A 7,558-nucleotide genomic window follows, 5' to 3' on the forward strand; every position below is an offset into this window, starting at 1 on the left:
TTGTTTTGTAGAGCCGGACACGATCCTTGTGTTCGAAATCTTCTAGGGAGTATTCGGAGAAGGAACCGCCTTGCAATGCCGAAGACAATCAGCGCGCCGGACTCATCGTCATTGAAGCCTGGTTCAGGGGCTACTGAGGGAGTCCTGGATTAGGGGGTCCTCGGACAGCCGGACTATGTACTTTGGCCAGACTGTTGGACTATGAAGATACAAGATTGAAGACTTCGTCTTGTGTTCGGGTGGGACTCTCCTTTGCATGGAAGGCAAGCTTGGCAATTCGGATATGTAGATCTCCTTCTCTGTAACCGACTCTGTGTAACCCTAACCTCCTCCGGTGTCTATATAAACCCGAGAGTTTAGTCCGTAGGACAACAACAATCATAATCATAGGCTAGCTTCTAGGGTTTAGCCTCTACGATCTCGTGGTAGATCAACTCTTGTAATACTCATATCAGCAAGATCAATCAAGTAGGAAGTAGGGTATTATCTCCATCGAGAGGGCCCGAACCTGGGTAAACATCGTGTCCCCCGCCTCATGTTACCATTAGCCTTAGACGCACAGTTCGGGACCCCCTACCCGAGATCCGCCGGTTTTGACACCGACAGGTGCCTTGGGCATCCCCAAGCTTAGGCTTTTGCCACTCCTTATTCCATAGTCCATCGAATCTTTACCCAAAACTTGAAAACTTCACAACACAAAACTCAACAGAAAACTCGTAAGCTCCATTAGTATAAGAAAATAAATCACCACTTTTGGTACTGTTGTGAACTCATTATAAATTCATATTGGTGTAATATCTACTGTATTCCAACTTATATATGGTTCATACCCTCCGATACTACTCATAGATTCATCAAAATAAGCAAACAACACATAGAAAACAGAATCTGTCAAAAACAGAATAGTATGTAGTAATCTGTATCAAACGTATACTTCTGGAACACCAAAAATCCTACCAAAATTAGGAAAACCTGAGAAATTTGTGTACCAATCCAGAGGCAAAAGAATCAGATCAGAATCACATTTATGTGAATTATCAAAACAAATTTACTGGGTGCAAAAGTTTCTGATTTTCAGCAGGATCAACACAACTATCACCGTAAGCTATCCTAAAGGTATTACTTGGCACTTTATTGAAACAAAAGCTATAAAACATGATTAATACAGTAGCATAATCATGTGAGCACACAAAAACAGTCAAGGTAAATATTGGGTTGTCTCCCAACAAGCACTTTTCTTTAATGCCTTTTATCTAGGCATGATGATGACAATGATGCTCACATAAAAGATAAGAATTGAAACATAATGGGAGCATCATGAAGCATATGACTAGCACATTTAAGTCTAACCCACTTCCTAAGCATAGGGATTTTGTGAGAAAACAACTTAAGGGAACAAGAATCAACTAGCATTGGAAGGTAAAACAAGCATAGCTTCAAGATTTTCAACACATAGAGAGGAAACTTGATACTATTGCAATTCTTACAAGCATATGTTACTCCCTCGTAATAATTTTCAGTAGCATCATGAATGAATTCAACAATATAACCAGCACATAAAGCATTCTTTTCATGATCTACTTGCATAGAAATTTTACTACTCTCCACATAAGTGAATTTCTTCTCATTCAGAATAGTGGGAGTATCATAAGAGACTTGAATACTATAAATTGTTTCCACATTAAAAGAGTAATGTTCAGAAAAAGGGTAATCATAATCATGACAAGTTTTATAATTATAATCATCACTACTTTTTATAGCATAAGTTTCATCACAATAATTATCATAAGTAGAAACTTTGTTCTCATCATAATCGATTGAAACCTCTTCCAAGATAGTGGAATCATCACTAAATAAAGTCATGACCTCTCCAAATCCACTTTAATATTCATCACAATAATATTCAACATCCTCCAAAATAGTGGGATCATTACTTCCTAAAGTAGACACTCTTCCAAACCCACTTTCATCAATATAATCATCATAAGCAGGAGGCATGCTATCATCATAACAACTTTGCAAATCAAAACTTCGGAGGCTAAAAATATCATCTTACTTAAACATAGCATCCCCAAGCTTGGGACAAACATTAATTGCAGAAAATATATTCTCAAATATGTCATCCTCATCAAACATAGCTTCCCCAAGCTTGGGCCTTTTCATATCATGAGCATAATCACTCTCGTCATTAATAGTATGGATAGCACCAATAGTATAGCAATTATCATCATCACAATGAGTAGTAGGAGAAACATCATTTGGGAGGGATACCTTTTTACCTTTGCTGCTCCATCTTTTCTTTTTCTTCTTCACATCATGTGTGGGTTTATCCCTCTTTTTTGAGCTCCTTATTGATGAGATTGGTTGAATAGAAAGCTCCTCCTTGTTACCTGATTCATCATAAGAAATAATAGGAGGATATTGGGAAGTTTCTTCCCTTTCATTAGTATTCTCTTAATCTTCTATTTGCTTTCTTTTCTTTATGTAATTGGCAATATAAGGATTTTCAACGCAATTCACCGCACAATACATATAAATCTCCTCTAGATCAATATCAAGGAATTTCTTATCAGCAAATTCTGGAAGATTCTTAATTAAACGTTTCATTTCTTCATAGCCCAAAAGCAAACTAAGTTCATTATGATGTGCAAGGGAAATCAAATCATCACAATTCTTGGACACGGTTCGATCATGAAACAACTTGCATCGGAGATGTAAATGGCCACATTCATTGCAAAGTTCACAAGTACGGCAAAGGAATTTTAAATTTTCAGCACTCACATCTAGCCTTTTTGCAACCATTTAGTTTCTAAGTGCTTATGCCTCTTGCAATATCTATCTTCCCTATTTGGTGTGTACTTGCAAACCCAATGCACTCCACAAAAATTGACATGCTTATAGGAGACATTTTCATCAAAACTAGTGCAATCATCATTAGGACTATGGATATTCAAAGAGTTCATACTAACAACATTGCAATGATGCTCATCATTCAAAGATTTAGTGCCAAACATTTTATAGACTTCTTCTTCTAGGATTTGAGCTCATTTTTCCTTTCCATCATTCTCACGAAAGATATTAAAAAGATGAAGCGTATGAGATAAACTCAATTCCATTTTTTGTAGTTTTCGTTTATAGACTAAACTAGTGATAAAACAAGAAACTAAAAGATTCGGTTGCAAGATCTAAAGATATACCTTCAAGTACTCACCTCCCCGGCAACGGCACCAGAAAAGAGCTTGATGTCTACTACACAACCTTTTTCTTGTAGACGTTATTGGGCATCCAAGTGCAGAGGTTTGTAGGACAGTAGCAAATTTCCCTCAAGTGGATGACCTAAGGTTTATCAATCCGTGGGAGGCGTAGGATGAAGATGGTCTCTCTCAAACAACCCTACAACCAAATAACAAAGAGTCTCTTGTGTCCCCAACACACCCAATACAATGGTAAATTGTATAGGTGCACTAGTTCGGCAAAGAGATGGTGATACAAGTGTAATATGGATGGTAGATATAGGTTTTTGTAATCTGAAAATATAAAAACAGCAAGTTAGCAAGTGGTAAAAGTGAGCACAAACAGTATTGCAATGCTAGGAAACAAGGCCTAGGGTTCATACTTTCACTAGTGCAAGTTCTCTCAACAATAATAACATAACTAGATCATATAACTATCCCTCAACATGCAACAAAGAGTCACTCCAAAGTCACTAATAGCGGAGAACAAACGAAGAGATTATTGTAGGGTACGAAACCACCTCAAAGTTATCCTTTCTGATCGATCTATTCAACAGTCCGTAGTAAAATAACATGAAGCTATTCTTTCCGTTCGATCTATCATAGAGTTCGTACTAGAGTAACACCTTAAGACACAAATCAACCAAAACCCTAATATCACCTAGATACTCCAATGTCACCTCAAGTATCCGTTGGTATGATTATACGATATGCATCACACAATCTCAGATTCATCTATTCAAACCAACACAAATTACTTCAAAGAGTGCCCCAAAGTTTCTATTGGAGAGTCAAGACGAAAACGTGTGCCAACCCCTATGCATAAGTTCATTGAACCTGCAAGTTGATCACCAAAACATACATCAAGTAGATCACATGAATATCCCATTGTCACCACAGATAAGCACGGCAAGACATACATCAAGTCTTCTCAAATCCTTAAAGACTCAATCCGACAAGGCAACTTCAAGGGGAAAACTCAATTCATCACAAGATAGTAGAGGGGGAGAAACATCATAAGATCCAACTATAATAGCAAAGCTCGCGATACATCATGATCATATCACCTCAAGAACGCGCGAGAGAGAGAGAGAGATCAAACACATAGCTACTGGTACATACCCTCAGCCCCGAGGGTGAACTACTCCCTCCTCGTCATGGAGAGCGCCGGGATGATGAAGATGGCCACCAGTGAGGGATCCCCCTCTAGCAGGGTGCCGGAACGGGCTCCAGAGAGGTTTTTGGTGGCTACAGAGGCTTGCGGCGGCGGAAATCCTGATCTATTGTGCTCCTTGATGTTTTTATGGAGATATATAGGTGAAAGAAGTCGGTCAGGGGAGCCACGAGGTACCCACGAGGGTGGGGGCGCGCCTCCCTGCCTCGTGGCTTCCTTGTCGCTTCCCTTACGTGCACTCCAAGTCTCCTTGATTGCTTCCGTTCCAAAAATAACTCTCTTGAAGGTTTCATTCCGTTTGGACTCCGTTTGATATTCCTTTTCTTCGAAACACTGAAATAGGCAAGAAAACAACAATTTGGGCTGGGCCTCCGGTTAGTAGGTTAGTCCCAAAAATGATATAAAAGTGTATAGTAAAGCCCATAAACATCCAAAACAGATAATATAATAGCATGAATGCTTCATAAATTATAGATACGTTGGAGACGTATCACCGCTCGCGGCAAGAACCAGTCTCCGCGACCTGCAGCGCATTAAGAAAGTAGAGATCAGTGAGCCAGATCGTTGTATGCGTCTTCCTTCTTCTTTTGCCCTTGTGTATTTCGGGCGTAGCCGCATGTTGCTTTTTTAGTTATCTTCCTAGATATGTAAGACAATTATTATCCACTGTCATCGTCCTTATATTCATCATGCTTGCTATAAGTCACAGTCAATGCTATATAGGTCCGTCGGATCTTGATGTAAGATCCTGGAAAACTATCTTTTCAGATTTTCACTTTTCTCTCTTAAATCTCAGTCCAATGAGACATAGCCACGCCATGAACAGGGGCTTGGGCGCCATTAATGGAGACGTTGGGAGGGAGGTGCGTGGCGGATAGAGGTTAAAGGGCTCTCCTCCCGATGAGCACGCGCAGGGGTCTGATCGCACGCCTCCCATACTCAAATAGCTACCCCGCACGGCACCTCCTAGCCAATAAAAAAGGGACGCGTGGCGGCACGTAATTGGTAAGTAGAACGCCCACGGTTTCAATAATAGTTGTGTTTCCGATTTGTAACCTGACAACACCTGTTCCAAAATGACTTTGTTGATTTTTAATGTGTGCGCCTTCACAAATCGGACAGAAAAATTACCATAGCATGTTGGTGCCAATGTCATGACACCATGCCAAGTTTCATGATTTTCAGGCGTTTTTTGGATTTACAGGAATTAAAAAATGGAGTTTCTCAATCTTTTCGGCCAAGCCACGACACCCAGATGTTTGAATTTCATTCTCATTTCTTGCATGGGACCTAGAAATTCACCCAAGGACACACATGTGATTTTTCAACCAACTTTGGTGCACTGGAGCATGTGCTTCTAGTTCAAATTTGAATTATGCACATCAAATGCCCGAAAATTCAGTTAATGTACAAAAACGGCCAAACGAAACCGGAATAATACCAAATTTTAGCACAATACTTCTATTTGGTCTACTCTACATGTGTAAACAAATTAAGGCGGGAGAAGGCAGTACGCGTACGTATGTCGTTTCACACACGGAGGTGACACGTTCCCTCTCGGAACCACGAGCCTTCTTGAGAGAAGCTCCAGTTTGCAAGGAGCTTATACCAAAGCTTGTCCTAATTCAGCCAAAAAAATTACCGCAACATGTTGGTGCCATGTCATACCACCATGCCAAGTTTCATGATTTTCACGCGTGCTTTGGATTTACATGAATTAAAAAACCAAGTTTCTCAATCTTTCTGGCCGAGCCACGATGCCCAGATGTTTGAATTTCATTCCCATTTCTTGCATGGGACCTAGAAATTCACCCAAGGACACACATGTGATTTTTCAACCAACTTTGATGCAGTGGAACATGTACTTGTAGTTCAAATTTGAGTTATGCACATTAAATGCCCAGAAATTCAAATAATGTATAAAAAAGGCCAAACGAACCCAGAATTAATGTATACAAAAATGAAATACATGCTTGGAAAACATGACGCCTGGCGTGGTGCCATGGTTTGGCCTCACCGTGCCCTGATAAAAAATTTGAGAATGTTTTCCTTATATCATCATGCACACCTTTCATAAATCGAACCATCACCGAGGAAATTCCATGGCTTCGAGGGGGAAATCACCAAGATTGAAGGCGGATCCAAATTTCCATTGTCCCTTATCCATGAGTTTTTTTCTATGATAAACATACACCCTGCAAATCACCACGTTCAAATTTAACACTTTCCCGTGTTCATTTACCATATTTAGGGGATTATTTGCATTCTCTAGCCATTAATGCACATAATTCAAATTTGAACAATCGGTGCATGAAAAGGTGCACAAGAACGGTCTGCAAAACCATCCTCCTGCCATTTAGTAAATTCTCATGCCTTTTACAAGGAATGGACAGATATTTCGAGGAAATGTGTGGCAATATATAGTCAACCATAAACATGTCGTTTACTGGGTATACAAAAAATGAAATAAATGCTTGAAAAACATGACGCCCGGCGTGGTGCCATGGTATGGCCTCACCATGCCCTCGTAAAAATTTGAGAATGTTCTCCTTATGTCATCATGCACGCCTTTCATAAATCGAACCATCACCGAGGAAGTTTCATGGTTTCGAGAGGGAAATCACCAAGATTGAAGGGGGGTCCAAATTTCCTTTGTCGTTTGTCCATGAAATTTTTTTCTAAGATGTACATACATCCTGCAAATCACCACGTTCAAATTTGTCACTTTTCCGGGCTCATTTACCATATTTAGGGGATTATGTGCATTTTGTAGGCATTAATGCACATAATTCAAGTTCAAACAATCGGTGCATGAAAGGGTGAACAAGAACGGTTTGGAAAATGATGCTCGTGCCATTTAGTAAATTCTCATGCCTTTTCCAAGGAATGAACAGATATTTTGATGAAATGTGTGGCAATAGTCAACCACAAACGTTTGTTTATTGGGTTTTCAACTATAGAAAAAATGAAATAAATGATTCAAAAACATGACGCCTGGCATGGTGCCATAGTATGCCCTCACCATGCCCTGGTGAAAATTTGAGAAGGTTTGTCTTATGTCATCATGCACGCCCTTCAAATAATCGAACCATCACCGGGGAAGTTCCATGCTTTCGAGAGGGAAATCACCAAGATTGAAGGGGAATCCAAA

The sequence above is a fragment of the Triticum aestivum genome, chromosome 7B (genome assembly GCF_018294505.1).
Source record: "Triticum aestivum cultivar Chinese Spring chromosome 7B, IWGSC CS RefSeq v2.1, whole genome shotgun sequence".
NCBI classification, from domain to species: domain Eukaryota; kingdom Viridiplantae; phylum Streptophyta; class Magnoliopsida; order Poales; family Poaceae; genus Triticum; species Triticum aestivum.